Here is a 21,332-nt window from a genome sequence, read left to right as displayed (position 1 = left end):
TCGTTCCTGGCTTCTGCTGGCCCCTGAAACTCAGCTACGCCTCACATATGTGCTCCTTCGTACCAACCTCGCTCAGAACTCCTCTGCTGGCGGGTGGCTCAAATTTAATGTTGGAATTTGAACGGGGAATTGTGAGCTAGCCGCGGAGCTCCACTAGTTGGCTGCCTTCTTGGCTGGCGCTCAGCCACTCCCCCCACAATGCACATCTTACCTAAGATCAGTGGCAAATCAAGAAATTTGTTTCCAGCTTTTATGCCTAGGTCTCTTGAAAGTCCCCATTAAACAGGCCCAGGTATATCAAGTTCTGTCCTACTGAGTAGACCACCAAGACAGCCCATCACCCACTTTCCAAAACAATTGAACAGCTGGCTACAGCTATACCATGTGAAAAAATCAGCATCACAATTATCATATCTAGGAAAAAGAGAAAAAGAGCGCCACTAATGAGGTTTAAGTGTTTCAAAGTCATCTGTGTCTATATAGGAAATTGAATTGGGGATATTTAAATCTCATGTTGTAAAAGACTAAAGGGGTTATTCTAACTTTGGAGGAGGTGTTAATCCGTCACTTTACCGTCACTTTTGGGACGGATTAACACTCCTCCAAAGTTAGAATAACCCCCTAAGTGTGAGTAGCTTAAAACCTTTTCCCCCCCTTCCTCCCTCATCTCTTTTTTAGGCCATGTTTCAATTTTTTTGTGAAGCCTGTCAGTGAGAATTTAACCATTCCCAATAATGATTTGAATAGCCAGGAGATGGAGTCTTGGATATTACCTTTTGTAAAGAGCAATTAAAGTGGCATGTGAAGAGGAGGTTTAGAAAGTCCCAATTTCCAATTTTGTTAAAAAGAGTGTTGGAAAATGGGTTATTGGTAGGGCAGGTAGGTACCTACACCTATCAACAAGCCACTAACCTCCACATAGGTACAGTTAGGTCTCAGTAAATTAATCCCAGCTCAACCCTTGGTAGCTTGGCAACGAGCGTCAAGGCTTAACTTAGGAGACAAAGTGTAAAGCATTCAAATATCACAAAACAGTAATTAAATAAAACACAGGAAACAGTTTAAAAATCCAAAACCAATTTATAAAAATAGTTTATATTTTTATCTTTAAAATGACACAAAAACGATTAAAATCGGTTCAGGGGAACCGGAGATATGAATTTTTAAAGAATTATTACTTTTCTAGCGCTTAGAAACAAAAAGCGCCAATCGGGTCATCTGGTTGCACCTCGACCGGGGCAAAGTCAAACTTTCAGGCCGACCGCGATGGAGCCCTGCTCGGCTACAGGTCGCGGGAGGCCTCGGTTAAAAAGTTACCTTCTGACTTAGTCTTTATTTTGAAGTTTTTCTTCACCGGGACGAACCTGCCAGTTGAATCCGACCTCCTGGAGCCCTTGTCCAGATACGCGATGTGGGTTTCCTCGGTGGAGACTTTTACCTTCGGACTTAGTCGTTTTTTCGAGATGAAAATCCTTCGACCGGGGTAAACCTGGATCTTGATCCGACGTCCATGGAGCCCTTCTCGGATACGATGGCTGGGAGGTCCCGGTCAACTTTTTACGTTCGGACTTAGTCTCTTTTTTGGATGTTTTTCTTTACCGGGACGAACCACGAAGTCAGGCCGGGTCGCGGTTGAGGCAAGCCGGCTAGAATTTCCGCGGCGGGTCGGTCCCTCTCTGGAGCTTTTTTCCAAAAATTCTCAAATCTTTTCCAAACTTCTGGGGCTTCACCCAGATGTTCTTTTAAGGTTCTTTTGGGGTCCACAGCTCACCCCAAGGGTCCAGAAGTTCTGTGATGGTCCTTGGGGGGTGCGGACTTCAACTCCCAGAATGCACCTGGCGCAAACTCCTTTTTGGCCACTGGACAGTGGTCAGCTGGTCGCTTTCTTCAGGAGTTGGTGCAGGGGACTCTGGTTTAGCAATTTTTCACCTGTAGCAAACAGGGAGTCCCTCCTTGAACCAGTTGAAGCCAGGCAAAGTCCTTCTTGTGGTGAAGCCCAAGTGTGCAGCTGGTGCAGTCCTTCTGAGTGCAGGGTCCAGGTGCAGGCCAGGGGTCCAGCAGGGCAGTCCTTCTTCTTCTTTAGTTCCTTTCTTGTTGAATTCTGGAGGGGATCTGAGGTGTGGGTGCAGGTCTGCCAGTTTTATCCTTGCTCCTGGGTGAAAAGCAGGGGGGCCCTGGTTCTCCAATCAGGGACAGGGTCGTCCCCCTGTGATGACCACTTCCTGGGAAGTGTGGCAAAAATCCATCCCAGAAGGCAACAGTCTCTAAAAATCCAACATGGATGAATCTGATTTTTGGAGGTTACATCTGGCTGAGCCCACCCACTGGTGTGGCTAAAAATCATAAACACCCCCCCCTCCTGCCCTCTCCTAATCTAATCAAGGGGGCACCTAGCTGTCTGGGGTTGCAGGATGTGGGGGTGTTGCTGGGTGCTGCAAATGTCCTTCTCTGCCTTTGAAGACCAGTTTGGCAGCCCTCCCCCTTCCTGCCTCACCATCTGCTGAGGGGAGATTCTCTCCCCCAAGCACATTCCTTTGTGTGAAGTCTGGCCACTTCACACCTCATCAAGGCAGCCTGGCCGAAGCTGCTGCAGGCTGGCCAATCAGAGCACAGCAGCAAAAACAATGCAGAGCTGAAATTGGCAACTTTTTAGGTAAAGTCTAAACTTTTTACCTGGACAAGTTATATTAAATCCAACAACTGGAAGTTGTGGGATTTATTACAACAATCAATTTGATACCAAATTCTTGGTATGTAACATTTAAGGAGACTTTAAAATTTAAAATAAAGTCTGCCCATTCTAGCCTATGAAGGCCATTTACTTCAATGAGGGAAAAACGAATTTGGCTGTTTTTACCTCAACAGGGCTTATAAATCTATTTTTATAAAGTCCCTGCTTATAGTTACATGGCACCCAGCCCTAGGGGCACATAGGGCACACCTTAGGGGTGACTTATATGTAAAAATAAGGTAGTTTAAGACTTTGGAAGTACCTTTAATTCCAAAGTCGAATTTGCATATAACTTTAATTTAAAAGCAGCCAGCAAGGCAGGCTTGCTTTTAAAATGACACTGGGCACCTCAGCAATGCACCTAGGTGTGCACCACCTATGCTGTGGTCCCTAAACCTACATGCCCTACCATATACTAGGGACTTATAGGTAGGTTAACTTAGCCAATTATAATTAGCCTAATTTGCATATCCATTTTACACAGAGCACAGGCCCTGGGACTGGTTAGCAGTACCCAGGGCACCATCAAAGTCAGGAAAACACCAGCAAAAAGAGGAAAATGGGGGCAAAAAGTTATGGGGCCTCTGCAATCAGCCCTGTTTTCTCACAAAGAGGGAACAAGGAAGGCATATTTAATAAATTATGTTAAGGGGAAATAACCATTCACCATCAACTGAGCCAAGCAAATCACACAACCGTCTGCAAACAAGTCACCCACTGTCAAAATTTGAAGTTCCGTTTATCTAGAAAAAGCAGAGGCAGTATAAAGTCCCAATCCATCTGAGGAACCAATCAAAAATTCAAACAGAAAAGCTTGGTAAATCGAGTTAATCTGGACCATCCCTGTAAAACCACATGAAAAAGCATATTATTTACTGTTGTTTTCACCTGAAGATCAATAAGACAAGTGAACAACTCTCTCCTTTTCATCTAAGTTTCCAGTAATCCTAATTCAAACAACAATCACTCACTAAGCCATTTAGGGAACCACTCCAACTGACCTAGAATGTAATACAATTTAAAGTTAGGACTCTGCAAACCTCCCTCTACCACACATAATTGAAGGCCCTTAATGATGATCTGTGTCTTTTAGAGGCCCAAATAATATCCTGTAGGGTGCCTCCTAATTCTTTAAGCCCTGAAAATGCTATCCACAAGTATTTTAAAAGTTTCAGCAGTGTGAAAACGTCAAGCAAAGCAATTCACCCAATATGGATAATTGTAGTCCCTGCCAGATTCCATACATGATTTTAAGTTGCCAACTGCTAAGTTCAGAGGAACCTCAAAGAGATCATTAATGTAATTATATATTCAAACCCCAAATAAGGCAGAACATGGGGGATCCAGTTATCTCCCCAGGAAGACAGCAGTGAGGACACCAGATATAAATCTTTGTTCAGTGAAAAGACATGAGTTTGAGACCAATTGACGTGGGCAAAATATCTTTGTCATCACTTCCAAGGAACAATAGCATGTCATCTGCATATATCAATATGACTTGTGGGTCATCCTTCAATGGGATAGGTTTGATACTCATTTGGTTTCTCAGACATGCAGCAAAAGGTTCAACAGCAATGGCAAACAGCAGGGGGATAGAAAACACCCCTGCTAAGTTGCATAGTAAACATGATATAGAAATGGGATACTATTGCCAGTACACACATATGCTGTTGATTGAGAGTAAAGTAAAGTCATCCATTGAACTTAATTCTCCCCTAGTTCCATGAGTCTAATTTCAAACTGTATTTTAGAAATATAAGATAAAGTATTTAATAATTTTTCTAAGTCCACAGCTAAAATAATCGTACAAGAGCATTCCAACAGGGCACTCTCCTAGGCCTCATTTTAATAAAAAATGGGTGAAGAATCATGAGATTATCATATTTGCCATGTAAATGAACTGCCAGGCCATCAGCACATGGTGTCTTACCCCAAGGAAGAACCTACAGTGTATAACAGATTTCTTGAGCCATGACTGGGGCACCAGGAACTTCAGATGATTCTATTTTTAGGCTAGACAAATTTAATAGCAGTAAACACTCTGTCGGCTCTTTACTTGATGGCATGATTGGAGCTCCCTAAAAGCTCTGTAATTGACAAAAAAACAAACTAATGCTATTGTGATCTCGACCCAAATTTGGGCACATTTATTTTCAATTAGCAATAGGCTTGCATCTAGTCTCCAATTTAGATAGGCAAGATAATAGGCACTCGGTTTTACCAGCTTCAAGATGTACCTACGCTAAGTAGGACTTCTAATCTAAACAGTTTAACCAGCCAGCTAACAGTGTGTTCTTTTCCCTAAGAGCCACCACACTTTCTAAAACAAGCAGTGACAAGTTAATTTCCCATAATTCCCTGGTTAGCTTTTATCACTCACCCACCACTGCCACAATGCAGTGACCCCCACAAAGCCACCTTGAAAGCCTCCCAGTTAACAAAAACATTGGATGCCATACCTACATTTGTATCAGAGTAGTTTGCATTAATGTTTTTAAGGGAGTCTTTTAATGCCAGAAACCTTCAATGCCGAGTTTTGAAGTCCCCATGTTGAAATCAAGGACAACTGACTAAACAAGTAGATTATCATTATCAGCGGTTTATGGTCAGACAAAGTGCTACCTAGATATTCTACCTTATGTGTCTATGATTATCTCTCCCATGGAGTACATTAAACTATGCAATCAGGCATGTTAGTCATAGAAACATGAATAAAATAAATAATTTACAAGGGTGTTATGAAAATGTCTCCAAGTAACCACCACTCCACAGTTTGCAAGACAGTTCCCAAACCCTGCATTCTACTAGCCAGGATGCCTTTAGGAAAGGGGGGGAAATCTATCCAGGTTTACATATAGAACTGAGGTAGTGTGACCAACCAATTATAGTGGTACTTTTGGCCATTGTAGATGGTTTGAAATGTGATCATAAAAGACAAGGTTCTCAGTGTTAGGAGCAAAGAGGCTGCACAGGACTGTATCCAAACAGTCCAATCTGCCATTTATTATTACATACCTGCCTTGACTATGAACATCTGTGTGTAGGGGAGCAAAAGGGATCTTCAGCTGAACCCAATGTAAAGAGATCCCTAGCAAATGCAGAATATTCCGTAGCAAATATTTCTCCCCACCATTTGCTCTTTAGGTGTGTAACATCTATGGGGGTTAAATAGGTTTCTTGAAGACATATAATATTGGGACCCTTGCATTTAAGATAATTGTATATTTTACAGTGGCTAGTCATATTCCCCATTCCAGGACCAAAAATAGTATCTGCATTATTTTGTCTTCATTAAAAACTAGAGTCTAAAGGTAATGGCACTTGTTTACTAACTGTCCCATCAGTAGGCAATATTGTGAAAAGACTAGGATCAAAGTCTTATAGCACACAGTGTCCTAAAGAAAGTTTTTGGCACTTAGGCCCATATTTATACTTTTTTAGCGCCGCATTTGCGTCGTTTTTTGACGCAAAATCGCCGCAAACTTACAAAATACAATTGTATTTTGTAGGTTTGCGCTGATTTTGCGTCAAACTACGACGCAAATGCAGCGCTAAAAAAGTATAAATATGGGCCTTAGTCTCACTAAAAGGGAGGAAAACCCCTCAACTCCCACACCCCAGGATCAATTCACAACAGTAATCTGCCAAAGCCACCAAATGCAATAAAAAAGCATTCTGTTGACCTTTGGCATAAAACACATTTAGAGGTGAATGAGTGGGACTGTAATAATGGCATACCAACCACAAAGCACCCCAGCCAACCAGAAGACTGATTCATGAGTTACATTTCCAGAGATCTTATGACAAGGTAAAGGAATAGATGATCTATACATCATCATCATAAATGTTATTTTGGCATCCAGTGCCATAAAAGTCACATCGTACCACAATAAATAATAACTTAAATACAACTTGGCTAAAAATAAATAATACATGGTAATGCACAAAATGCAGTACAATAAAAGAGGAGTGTGGCAAAACACAGTTCTGGTTCTGGGATACAGTAATGGTGCAGAAATGAACATGTAAGACTGTTGAGACATAGGGTTAGGCAGTCTTAGTCAAATTCCTTCTGATGCATCATATCCCTCCGAGATATCTGGCAACTGCAATGGGCAGACTGGAGTCTGGTTTTAAAATTCTAATGGCTGCAGCATGATCTCGGGACCCAAGCTGTTTGCAGGTTGGCGTGAGCCATTTCCTTTGTAGGTGAGCGTAGAATGGGCATGCAGAGAGGACATGGGCAGATGACGCTTGGTGCAGATTGCAGCAGGAGCATAGCTTGTTACTAGGGGTCTTATTCTGCCATAAGCTCAATATTTAGTCCCCCTAATGATAGTGAGCAAGATATAGACTGGGTTACCCACTCCCAGTAGAAGGACTTCACTCTTTCTTTGGTCGGTGGTGGCCCTGTGTATGAAGAGTCCCATGAGTCTCCCATCCCAATGGCAATCAATGCTGTCTTAACTGAATAGATCCACTGGATCTTATTGGAGGTGTCCAAGGAACAAACTTCCATAAATGCGATGGCATAGGAGGAAAGTCCGGGAGTTGCCATAATTCTCCTCCAAAACAACAGCGGTCTGAGACCGACTATGGCAGGTAGTTGTTTGCGGGCCAGATCCAAGTGCAAAGGAAGAAGCGGGGTGCTCGGGGGCAGGGTGGAGAGCTTTCTCATAAACATATTCTCAGTACGGGTAAGCTCCTATGTATCCTCAAAGCCCCAAAGTTCAGCCCCGTAAAGTGCTGCACTAACAGACTTCATATTATAAATCTGGAGATCAGCAGCTATTGGTTGTGGAGTTGATGCATAGTACTTCCTTAGAAGGACGCCCACTAGCTGGCTAAATTTTAATGATGCAGAGTCGATATAGGCTTTCCAAGACATTGAGTCAGATAGTGTAATTCCCAGGTATTCAAAGGAGTTAACTTGTTCTAATTTAGACCCGCCTAGGGAAAGGTTCCCCCTATATGACCTGTGAGGGTTACTGACCATGAACTTGGTTTTAGAGGTGTTTATTTCTAAGCCTCTCTTGGAGCAGAAATCATCAAATCGATTCAGCGAGGATTGGAAGCCCATCAGGGTTTTGGATACTATGAGGGTGTCATCTGCGAATAAAAGTGTCAGGATTTTTTCATTGCCTAATGCTAGTGTGTCAGAGGGCTGCAAGGTGAGGTGTTGGATGACCTGATTCAAATAGAGGAAGAAGATAGTTGGAGCTAGTGCACAGCCCTGTAAAACGCCCCTGACTACTTTCATCAGATCGGTGAGATCGCTCTTGTTCCCCCAGCGTATTTTTGCATAGTTGGCCTCATGTAGTTGAATTGCTATGGTCAGGAGCCCTGGGGGCATACCCATCTCATTGAGAACCTCCCAAAGTTTACTTCTAGGGACGAGATCGAATGCAGATTTCAGGTCTATGAAGGCTACGTGGAGACTCCCCTTCCCTAACACTACAACTTTCCAATACAAAAGCAAAAACCTAAACACCTGTTCTATGGTGCTTGTTTTCGACCTGAAGCCAGCCTGGAATGATGATAGGATGTCATTCTCAGAAATCCAATCTTGGATTTTCGATAGTAGGGCACGGCAAAATACCTTTTGCGCTGTATCACAATCATTACTTCAACACAAGCTTTATTCGTCATAAATAACCATCAAAGCATAAAACCACAGCAATCCTAAAATTACATATATAATAAATAAATGGATAAGAAAGTTTAAAAAACAGCAATCGCTAGTAAGATGAAATTTTTAAAAGACATGTACGTGTATGCCATGCGGCCACAAGGAAGTTGCTAACCGCACAGATGAAGACAAGTGAAGTATCGCTCCTCAATATCCTAAGGGCAACACTGCATTGTCTTATGCCCATATTCCGGCAAACTAGACATTTCCATTTATGCCGGGAAAGGGCATACGCTGGCAAAAGAACATAAAATGTGCAACAGATCCAGAAACATGATTAGAGCCAGGACATAAATCGGATGTCAGCATTGGTCTCCAACTACCGGTTAAGGACTTTAACAGTAGACACCTGAATCTAAAACGAGCATGCAAGCTCTTACCTAATAAGTCAGGAATAAAATCTAAATAAGATTCAAACTGAGAATACCATTTAAAATCAAGAACTTGTGTTGTCAATCATCCATATGATATACATAGGGAATAATTATTTCTAACATAAGACCAATAGACAGATTTCAGAAATTGTTTCTGGGCCTTCCCCAGGTTCTGAGGGCTCTCCCAATAATTCCCAAGTCCCAAAATACAAAACCATTTAGACACATACCAGAGCCAGGAGGTAGAGGCTGCATTGGGTCTATTTAAAATGTCAAGAAGGGAGTCGCTAAAGACAGTGAGCTCTGGTGTGGTCCAAATCCTTACCCAGAAAAGTAAGGGTTTCAGGGCTATCACATCAGAGATGCCATTAAGCCCAAGATCAAAAAAGACCGGAGTCAGGGGTGTGCTATGTGGACATGCAAGTAGAGCTCTGGCGAAATTGTATTCGCCCACAGAGAGTTTGTTGGTATTAGAGGAGCCCCACACCTCGCCACCATAAGCCGCGGCACTATGCACTTTTGCCAGATAGAACTTGATAGCCGGAGAAACAGCTTTCGTGGCAGTGCTGTTATAAAAGTGCAGAATGGCGCCTGACCTGTGCTGAAGAATTGATACACTTTTACTAATCGGGTCCTCCCAGTGCATGTTGTAATTCTTACTCCCAGATAATCTATTGAACGAAACTTGATTAAGGGAGCCCCATCTAAAGTAATAGTGCATCTCCTAACTGGTCCAGAACTTAGTACCATCAGTTTAGTTTTACTGGCAATAAGTTCCAGGCCACAATCTGCACCAAAGGCATTAAACCTATCAACAAGGATCTGGAGACCCATAGGGGTTTTAGAGGTGAGAAAAGAATCATCTGCGAAAAATAAAATGGGAATTATTTGCGCATTAAAGGAGGGAGCGTCATTTTGACAAGACGACACAACATGCACCACCTCATTAATAAATAAAGTAAAAAGAGTTGGTGCAAGAACACATCCTTGGCGAACCCCCCGCTGGATGGGTATATGATCAATTAGCTCCCCCAGACTATCCTATCTCACCTCCGCATATGTGTTCTCATGCAGCCATTGTAGTATATAGATTATATTGACAGGGGTACCTATTCTGCGCAGAACTTCCCATAACTTTTCTCTAGGGACCAAATCAAAGGCAGACCGAAGGTCCACAAAAACAACATATCAATTTTGCTTAGCCAGGACTACATATTTCCAAAATAGGAGAGTCAGTCTGAAGACCTGATCCACCGTGCTAATTTTTGGGCAAAAGCCTGCCTGAGGTGGAGATAACTCCTGATGATCTTGTGCCAGTCCAAAAGCCTATCCAAAAGCCTCTTAGCGAAGATTTTTTGAAGATTATGAATAAGGCTAATTGGTCTATAATTAGCAGAGGAACTCACATCACCCTTTTTATAAATAGGGATTATTTCGGCCCCTTTCCAAGTATAGGGAATTGGGCCTCCTGCAGCTATGGCATTTGATATCATATTTGTATACCAGGACCAAATTACTGGTTCAGTTTTAAAAAGATCCACTGGTATCTTATCAGGGCCTGGTGCTTTAGCAGATTTTAAAGAATTAATAGCAGCTGTAGTTTCCGCCAGCGAAAAGACAATACAATCTTCAGGACTACAAATATTTATTCCTTGATCAACATGCTTGTGACACATTTTGGCCTGATGCAAGGGGAGGGGTTCCTGCATCATAAAAGTACTAGGTGGGTCAAAACCTTGGAAAAAGTACTCCACCCATCTTTTGGGTTAAATATAGTTACGGATAGTACCATTGCCCCCTCTGTGTCTATTAGTCTATTAGACAATAGCTTCCAAATTTCCCATTATCGTTATGTTTAGTTGCATCTAGCAATTTCTGCCAAGTAATGTCTTCCCAACTTTTGTTTGCCTGAATTAAGATTTTATTATAGGCAAGTCTAGCTATTCAAATCACCCCCTGTGAGTGAGTCATAATGGCTGGTTTTAAAGCTGATTTAGCTTTGGAACACTTCCTAACTTTAAAATTATCAGAGGATTCCCTAGTAGTAGTCTTTCTATAAAAAATATGTCAGAAACCCATCCAGATAGATCAGATCTTCAGCCCAAGTTTCCTGAAACAGGCATATGTCCTGCTTGTTAATATAATTAACCCACTCAGGGTCTCCCAGCTTCTTGCCTAGCTGAGCCAAGTTCCAGGACATGATGGAGAATTCCAAACAAGTTGTTAAAGCACTGGGACTATAGCACAAAGCTTCCCTAGAATTTACAATCCCCTCTCCAAAACTAGTCCCAGAAAACATAATAGAGGACATTAGGGGAGAAACAATAGGTAGTCAAACTACTTCTGGTGGTGGGTGGAGAAGGTTAACTAACGGGACCGAAGTACACCTTTGACCAGAATCGTACTCCCCGCCCACTGGGCCATCACATAGAATTGGAGATCTGCCAGAGGGTGGATGAAGTTTAAGTCTAATACCCTCCCCTCTGGAATTCCTGACATAACAGGTGCATAGTTCAAAATTACTGAGGTTATCCACCAGCAACCTGTCTACAAAACTAATAGAGATAAAATCAAGGTTTGAACCTAGCTGACTATGTCTGCCCACCTCAAGAATATCAGCACGAATAACAGAGAGGCAATTTCACAGAACTAGTAGCCAATAAATAACCTTATTTATGAGGGAGTCCTGAGTTTCCCAAGAAGTGGTAGGTAGCGTTGGTATCCCAACCACATAAATAGTACCTCCTTTACTCCTCGAGCCTCAACCCTCATTCTTAACAACAGGTCGGCTTGTTCCGACCCAATATAAAACATCACCATGAGACTTAAAAAAGTCAGTAGAGGAAATAGTTGATACAGCATGTGCTTGAGTGGCAAAAGTCCCCTGAGGGCCCTTAACGAAATCAGCAGACTGAGCTTTATGCAGCCTCTCTGGTCCGCATGTGTTCCTGTCCTTGAGACCAGAATTATACTTCCGCCTAGCAATTGCTGATGCAACCAGATGATCCTCTGCAAGGACTACAGAAAAGCTACCATGAGGAGCAATAATAGTCAGGCCTGGGGAAGGCTTGTCCACTTGAACACTAGATTCTATCACAAGGGGGACAGTGGGCAACCCCCTTGGAGCAGACGTAAACCCACCCCCATTTACACTCAGACAATTGCAGGCACCCCTCTGTACCAGTTCTCCCAAAAATGTGTTCAACACTAGACTCTTTAGTTCATCTAAATTCTGGGAGATAGAGGTCAAATCACATTCCGTGACTGTCTATCCAGATCCAAGGACAAGTTGGTTGCAGCATTTTCTTCTTTACGAACTTCAGAATCTGAATGTGAGTCACAATCAAGGGACCCCCCAATATCTAACAAGGGTCCATAATGGTTAAAGCATGGAAAATCAGATGACACCAAGACCTCAGGACTTAAAGGAGGATGGGGGGTCTTTCCCCCAGTTAGAAAGCACCCTATAGGGGCCGAAACACCATGCAGGGGGATGCTTAACGTGTGGGAAGAAATTGGTATCAATACTTGAGGTGCCTTATATGGTTCATCCTCTACAGGAAGATTAGGCAATTGAGGCTTTTTCTTGAATATATCAGGAATATGTTTAGCAGAAGTAACAGCAGTACCACAACGTGTAGAAGGAAAGATGGAGATGGAATTGCTTCTCAAAATGGCTTCCACCTCTTCAAATAAAGTATCAATTTCTTCTAAAGGATTACTTCCTTTATTTGACTGACCACTTGTTTTGCTATTAGACCGTTTTTTTGATTTCTTAATACCACTGGAATGCACTGCCTTGCATTTCCCCATGCCTGTTCGGTCAGAATATAAGAAACAAATGCAAAACCAAGGCAACTTCCTTAACAGAGACTTACTTTCCAGGGGTTAGATGGATGTGGCCAGCCCAGTCTCTGTCGGGCGATGATGGGCATAGACGGGCCCGCCTTGGCCCGGTCTTTGCCCGGGCACATGCCCAGGCGTGTCCCGCGCTGCCTGAGACTGGTGCACTTAAAAGCGCCTGGAGATGCTATGAATGCTGGGGGGTGTAGTCCCACCCCAGGAGCCAGTGCCGGTATGAAGGTGCCTTCTCAAACAGCACGTCCCACGCTGCATGAGACCGGTGTGCTTAAAAGCACCTGGAGGTGCTATGAATGCTGGGGGATGTAGCCCCACCCCAGGAGCCGGTGCCTTCCCTAAGAGCAAGTCCCGCGCTGCGTGAGACCGGTGCGCTTAAAAGCACCTGGAGATGCTATGAATGCTGGGGGATGTAGTCCGACCCCAGGAGCCGGTGCCGGTTTGAAGGTGCCTTCCCAAACAGCATGTCCAGCGCTGTGTGAGACCGGTGTGCTCAAAAGCGCCTGGAGATGCTATGAATGCTGGGGGGTGTACTCCCATCCCAGGAGCTGGTGCCGGTATGAATGTGCCTTCCCAAACAGCACGTCCTACGCTGCGTGAGACCGGTGTGCTTAAAAGCGCCTGGAGATGCTATGAATGTTGGGGATGTAGTCCCACCCCAAGAGCCAGTGCCGGTATGAAGGTGCCTTCCCAAACAGCACGTCCCGCGCTGCATGAGACCATTGCACTTAAAAGAACCTGGAGATGCTATGAATGCTGGGGGATGTAGTCTCACCCCTGGAGCCGGTGCCGGTATGATGGTGCCTTCCCAATACATTTTGCTCTGTATCGATGAGGCTTATGGGCCTATATAAATTTGTATTACCTCAGCACCCCTTCAGGACTCGGGAATGGAGGCTCCCCTAACAATTGCATTGGATAAGAGAAGGATGTACTCAGTCCATTTATCGGTGTTGTGAAGAAAAAGGTCACCAGGAATGCCATAGGGACAGGCTCCTTTCAGTCTAATTATATTGTTACTTGCATCTTGGATATCTCCCAAGTTGAACAAACCATCCCCGTTGGTTTTATTCGGCTGTGGTGGAAGTGGAAGGACAGAGATGGTTGCGACTTGGCTTTCGACATTATAGAGAGAGTTGAAGTGTTGGAACCAGTCAGAGTGGCAGGATATTGTTGCCAATTGCAGGGGCTCCCTTTTGGTTTCTTTTGCTTACCATAAGCCAAAAGAATCTGCACATGTAACCTTCAAGAGTCTCCATCTTTCCTCATCTCAGTCCTTCTTGGCCTTGTTCTGCATCTGCTTGTACAGAGTCCTAACTCAGGCGACATCCTTTTGTTTGATTGCATTGATTCAATTTGTTCGTACCATCCGGCATTCTTGTTTGTACTAGTTATCACCCTTACGATGAGGAGCACTGTCAGTGTTGTGGGCAACTGGCAAAGATAGTAGCTGTTCCAATCTTTTGAAAAACTCGGTGTGTACTTCGATTAGAGAAGAACTGTTTCCCACGTCTTCTCCCATAGTGGATATCAATGCTACGCAATGTGCCAGGTCTAAATCGATGGAAGAGAGAATGTCGTCTCACAGGATCAACTTGCGCAATTTAAGTCGCCGTCTGCTGTTCTCAGCCTGGACCACCTTGGCTACTTTGGCAGTGGTTGTTGCAATGGGTGCCCTACCCCACGGTGGCTCTAAAGTAAGACACAATGGATTGAGGTTACTGTCCAATTGGGTCCCGACTGCCATGTCATCTACCAAGTGCCAGTATCTAAGTTCCATCAGTATATAAAATCGATGCAGCTCTTCCCCTGTGTGCCAGTAAACGTGTGGGTGGCATGCTTATCAGATTTGGTTCTTCCATTTACAGCCCTCAGGCTCAGGCGTTAGCGCAGTTTTGCGTCAAAAAGTATAAATATGGGCCTGAGTCACTATTTGGCAGAGGTATGCACCCTGTCCAAATAGAAATCACAATCCTAGTCAGGATAAGTCATTTACACAGCCTAAATTAACCTCTCCTCATCCTCTGGTAGCTTTGCACTAGGCAGGCAGGCTTAACATAAGAAGCAGTGAGTAAAGTATTTGTGTAGCACACAGTAACACAATGAAAACACCGCAAAAATATGCCTCACTGGTTTAGAAAATTAGCTGGTTATATAATAAACACATTGAGGCCAAAACAATAAAATTGCAGCCCCACGGTGAGGGTAGAACTATAAACTCTTTGATGGTCCTGAGACTCCGGCAACAGGGGACAAGCAAGCAAGCCCTTGGAAATCCCTTGGGGGAAGGCAGCATCCTTCCAGCAGAGTCAGGGAACAGCAGGCAGCAGGGCAACAAGCAGAAAAGCAGTCCTTCCAAAAAAGCAGCCCGGTTGAATCCTTTAAGCTGCATAGCAGTCCTTTCTTCAGCGTTTCAGTTCGAGATCCAGAAGTACCGGATTTGGTAAGGTCAGAGACCCAGTACTTATACCCAAATGCGCCTTTGAAATGGGGGTGACTTCAAAGCAGCTCCTTGAAGTGGCCAGCGATCCTTTCTTCCTAGTCCTGGCTCCAGACTACCAGTAGGTGGTAATCAGTCCTTTGAGTGGAGATAAGCACTTCCTTATTGAAGTATAAATGTGAGCTCCCCATGAACCATCCAGTCCAGGAAGACCCATCAGAATGCAGATGAATGCAGGTAAGTTTTTCGTCACACCCACCCTTCATATGTTAGTGGCTGTCAAGAGGGATTGCATCAACTGTAGCTGTCCCCTAGCCCAGATGTGTATTTGAGACAGGCTGAAAGGCACACAGAGCAGTAAGAGTAGAGAAATGCCCACTTTCTAAAAGTGACATTTCTAAAATATTAATGTTAAATCTTTCTTTACCAGTAAAAACAATTTATCATTACTATTCCAATTATATAAAACATGATGTAGCTACTCCTTTCTGATCAGGAATTAGAGTTTAAAAGTATATTAAGGATTTCCTAATGCTGGCCTATGAGAGGAGTTGGCCTCACAGCAGTGACAGGGAACGTTGGCAATTTTTCACTATTAGTATATGTAAAACATAGGAGTTCATGTCTTGTCTGTTACTTACACAGCACCCTGCCCTGCGGATCATCTAGGGACTACCTTAGAGGTGACTTACATGTGAGAAAAGGTGAGTTTAAGGTTTGGCAAGAGGTTTTAAATGGCAAGTCAAAGTGGCAGTGGAACCGCACACAACGGCTATGCAATGGCAGGCTTGTGACAGGTTTGAAAAGCTACTTGTGTGCAGGACTGGCCTTAGTGGTGGTTACGTCCTGTGTGACAATGTTTGTTGGCACCCCCCACTGATCGTCTCTGCCACAGATTTCCTCTCTACCAACCTTTGAAAGAGCCACTCAAGTCTCCATAACCATTCTCTCAGATGCATTTAATTGGTTTTGTAGTGCCACTCATTCCAATGTAGGAGCACATTACATCATACACAAATTACACAGGGACAACCAATCATAAGTGTGTAAATCATCAGTGTGTAAGAAATGTTACATAAGACAGAGGAGTACAAGGTGTAGGAATGACATGTCATCCATACTGATAGGCAATATAGTTTGAGTACTTGGTCTGGAGAAGCACAAGTTCAAAATGTTAAATGTAAGACCCTTGTTTGGGGTTCTCTTTAATTATAAGAATTTATTTATACCCAAATTAAACCTTTTTTGCAACATTAGTATAATGAAAGACTGGAGAAAAAGTAATAATGCTCCAATCTCTACCTTGGAGAATGCATCCAGTTATTTGGTGACAGTAAATGGTTTAATGTTCTATATTAGAATTGTATGTAATAAACTGCAAGTAACAAAAGGGCCTCTCTGACAAAAGCAGTAACCCACTGACCCATTTGCGTTATATGCACTTAGTGATCTGCATGATACATTTTTTTTGCAGGCACCATATTAATCCCCTACTCTACCTAAAAACTTCCACTAGAGAAACCTCCGAACTCTCTCCAGGAAGAACATTAATCACCAGAGTTATCTTGACATTTTTATTGTTACCTGAAAATTGCTGAAGGCAAGGAACACTGAAGTAGAGACTTTTAAAAGTATAATATACTTGCAAACACTGCGCCCCCTCCCAAAGTCAATCTCCGGAGCGGTCGCACCGGTCGCATAGCCTCAGAACCGGCCCTGCTTGAGTGGGTGGCACAATCAGTGCTGAAGGCCCACTAGTAGCACTTAATTTACAGGCCCTGGGTATATGGTATACCACTTTACAATGGACTTACAAATAAATGTAATATGCCAATTATAGATACACCAATGTTTCCACGTTTAAGCGATGAGCACATGAACTTTAGCTCTGGTCAGCAGTGGTAAAGTGCTCAGAGTCCTAAGGCCAACAAAAAGATATAGCAAAAACAGGAGGTTAATGGCACAGAGTCTGAGGGAAGAGCACCCAAATGCTGTCAGGTCTTACACCACTGGACACAAACAACACAAAATTGCCACATCTTATTAGCATTGCTATCTTATTTTAAATTGAAGGTGAAAACTATTGCTCTGAACTTCTCAAACGACCTAAAATGCATTTAAAGATAAAATTTAAATGTAAAAAAAATAATTTTCCTTATACGTTATGTAAATAGACTGGTGCTGCCGGTCTATACACTTAGACACTTAGGCGGTCATTCTGACCGCGGCGGGCGGCGGTCACCGCCCACCATGCAGTTACCGCCGAATGACCGCCCCGCAGTCAAAAGACTGCGGCGGGCATTCCAACTTTCCCGCTGGGCCGGCCCAGCGGGAAAGCCCCTGCAACGAGGAAGCCGGCTCCGAATGGAGCCGGCGGAGTTGCAGGGGTGCGACGGGTGCAGTGGCACCTGTCGCGATTTTCACTGTCTGCAAAGCAGACAGTGAAAATCTGTATGGGGCCCTGTGAGGGGGCCCCTGCACTGCCCATGCCAGTGGCATGGGCGGTTCAGGGGCCCCCAGGGGCCCCACAACACCCGTTCCCGCCATCCTGGTAAGCAGGCTGGCGGGAAGGGGGTCGGAATCCCCATGGAGGATTCCCTGGGCCAGGGGAAAACCGGCGGGAAACCGCTGGTTCCCCTTTTCTGAGCCAGGAAGCACCGCCAGCCTGTTGGCGGTGCTTCCGTGGTCCCCGGCCGTGGCGGTCATGGACCGCCAGGGTCGGAATGACCCCCTTAGGGCCATATTTATCGATTTTGTCAAAATCCATAGTTCCTGCTAGCGCCATTCCAGAGTGCCACCCAGGCTCCATATTAATGGAATGGCGCACAGTGGCACAAGGGACAGGCTAATGTCTACAGAAAAGCCCATAGCCGGGTGGGTGGTGGAAGGGGAAAAGGTGTTAGTGGGTCAGGATTGACGCTAGGCTGATTAGCGGCAATAAATATGCCGCTAACCAGCCTAACGTCATTTCCTGATGCATTACCACCCAATCATGACTCCTGTCTAAGTAAAGACAGGAGTCAAACACACCACCCCAATGGCCAGCACAGGGGACCAGTGTCCCCTGGGCATGGCCATCATACCCAGTGCCAGGCAGGGGGCCCTAGGTATGGGGTTCCCAATGGCACTGAAAAAAAAATATTTACTTACCTCTACTTACCCAGGATGGGGTCCCCATCCAATGGTGTCTCTCTGGTGTGGGTGGGGGTGGAGGTGTTCCTGGGGCTTAGGGTGGGCACCTGTAGGCCCATTCCATGGTGTTTAGCCATGGGAATGGATCCGCAGGTCCCCTAATGACTAATTAGACCCAGGCATTAAATAATGGTGCTAAGCAGGCTTAGCACCATTATTTGGGTCCGCCTACTCTGTGTGTGTAATTTTTGGGCCAGAGTATAAATAAGGCATTGGGGGTTAGTGTGATATTGTGGATGGGAACGCATACCTTGCATCTAATTATCATAAGGTTGTTTGCCGCATCCACAATATGGCGCTAATCCCTATATTTTAACGCTAGATGGGTTTAGCTTCAAAATATAAATACGGAGTTAACTTTGCACCTTTTTAGAATCAAAATAAATGATGCTAAAACGGTGCATAGCAGGTATAAATATGTCCCTTAGGTTGCACATAGTACCATCTAAAAAAAAACAGGTTTTATGTAATTAATATGTTTTTATGTTGTGTGCTCAAAACAAAACATTGCATTACTATCCCCAAATACTGACATCGGTGAACATTAGTTTAGTTCTTACGGAATTAAATAGTTCTACTTAAAAAGTTCCGTGTTAGATCATATTTTTTCTCTATCGGAGGGCCAACATTTCCAAATCTAAAAATAAAAGTGGTAGGTTTGAAAATTCTGGCGCACTGTTACTGCTGCTGGCAAGGAATTAGCTCATGTGTGGTTAACGTGTTTATTTACAAGCTTAAATGTGTTAGCAAACTGAAAAATCCATTCAAGGTCTCGGCTCCCCCACACATTACAAAAGGTAAACACTTCTAAAAGAGCTGTTTATGTTCTTTTGTCCCTAGTTGTTTGCAGATGTTGGTCTGCAGTTTACATTTTCACAGATCTCAGGCTTGAGTTGCCTCGAAGAGCAAACATGTTTTCTGGCAAATAAAAGAAGATAGCATAGGAAACTAGTAAGGTATATTTATGCAAAGCTCTGGCCTGATCTTTACATATCTTTGCAGCCTGCCGGGAGCTTTTGTGACTTTTTCTCTGTCAATATTTCAGCTTGGGCAGGCTCTGTATTTAATGGAAAGTGTTTTGAGCTACCATGCAGGGGATCACCGCAGCAAATCTTTTATCTGTCAGAGGCAGCATGCCTGCGACGCTGTCTTTACTGTAGTATACAGTAGAAGCCTCCACATCCCTCGGGTGAAGACACAACCTTGCGTTGCACTTTCGGGGATACTTTTTTAAATGTATGTATTTTTATAATGTTGCGCTGACTGTTGATGAAACCTGGCTTCAATTTCAAAGCTGCCCTGATCAGAAAATATTGCACGTACTGGCGTCAGAAAAGTATAGCTATTCTATCAATATAAGCTGCTAGTTCGAAGAGATTGGCAGGACAAAATAATGGTTAGTTAATGTAATGGATCTGGAGGATCCTTTACTACTTTCTCACTATTCCCCCTTTACTTTGAGAGTAAAACAATACATGTGCTTTACGTACTTTACGCAATTGTTGAAAAAATGTTACATATTACAATACTCTAACATTTCGATCTGAAAAAAGCTGTTAGTTCAAGAGTTTTAGTTTGGTGGATTATTTAAAGGCATGCACCTGTACAACAGCATTAAAAATGTTGATGTTAGTGCCCCTACCCTGTGCCATGGTGCACCGTATATTAACTATGGCGCACACATGGTGGCATAAGAGGCGCAAGAAAAGTGGCGCTGCATTGGATGCAGAGCCACTTTTCTTAATTCGGGCCAGACTGTGGTAACATCGAGGAAAACCAGTTGACCTAGCGCAAATTATTGGCTTCCAGTAGTGCAAATTATTGCTTTCCAGTAGTGCAAACCATTGCCTTCCAGCGTCTGGCACTGGGAATACAGTTGTTTTTCATATTTAAACACAAGCTGGGCAACGCCAAGCAACGAAAGTCCAGCTCTATAGAAAACTAACAAAAAACATAGGGCTTCGTGAATTAGGTCCTCCGTGTTAGGTTACTGGCAAATTTGTCACTGAGATTATTTTCTGGTACTCATTATGACTTAAATTATTTCTCAGTACGCCTAGTCACGGCTCACAGGGGGGAAAAGGGTGGTACGGCGTGTGGTGGGGAGGGGCGAATTTTTTTTTGAAAAAAAAGTACCTTGCTCGCCGTGCCGCGCCGCTCTTCTGGCTCCAGTACTTGCAGGCACAAGCTCTCAGTCTGCCCTGAGGCCAGTCCTAAACACAGCTTTCATGCTGCTGGCAGCATTAAAGCAGCTTTATGATAGGATAGAGCATCCCGGCTGGGTGCTCCGAGGCACAGTGGGAGGCTCTGCCTGCTCTTTTCAACCCGCCAAAACTGTGCCAGGTTGGAGAGAGCCCTGTGTGCATGTGTGTTTAATGGCCCAAGTCTGCCAGCCAAACATACATGTTTAACACTAAAACTGCCATCCTACTGCCATATTAACGTAAAAAAATGACTCTAATGTGACACAGAAATGCACTAGGGGCTTGTAAATGTGCCCCATTGTTCCCTGGTGCAAATGGTAAGATGAATTGTGCGAAAGAGGAAGACAACAACAAAGAGACTTAATTACAATGACAAAGAATTACTTAATTACAAAGAAGGAGCATCAAGTAAGATAGGAGTGTCTGGCAACGTGCATAGGAATTGGATAAGTCATAAAAAGCCTTGATAAATGTGTTTTTACATCAGTGTGCATTACATTATGTATGAACAGTTTCATTCAGTGTGTTGCCAAGAACTGGAAACTGAGAATGAAGATTGAATCTGCAACGCCTCACACACTATATTGCGTGAAGAATTACTTGAGAAGATCAGCTTGTTGGTTCGAATCCCATAAAGAACTTAGAACATTTTATATGAAAGAGCAAAATCAACGTTCTTTCTCTTCAGAAAGAGATGAAGATGCTTTACATTTTTTGAAAGAATATTCCTCCCTGGAGAGGCACTGAGAGTAAGCAGTGGTTCCAATGGAGAAGGGGTATAATATTAGACCTTGTACTATCTTAGATCAACATTTCAGCCTTTATCTGGTTTGTTTTGTAGAAT

The sequence above is a fragment of the Pleurodeles waltl genome, chromosome 10, assembly GCF_031143425.1.
Source record: "Pleurodeles waltl isolate 20211129_DDA chromosome 10, aPleWal1.hap1.20221129, whole genome shotgun sequence".
Taxonomy (NCBI): domain Eukaryota; kingdom Metazoa; phylum Chordata; class Amphibia; order Caudata; family Salamandridae; genus Pleurodeles; species Pleurodeles waltl.
This window is presented reverse-complemented; position numbering follows the sequence as displayed.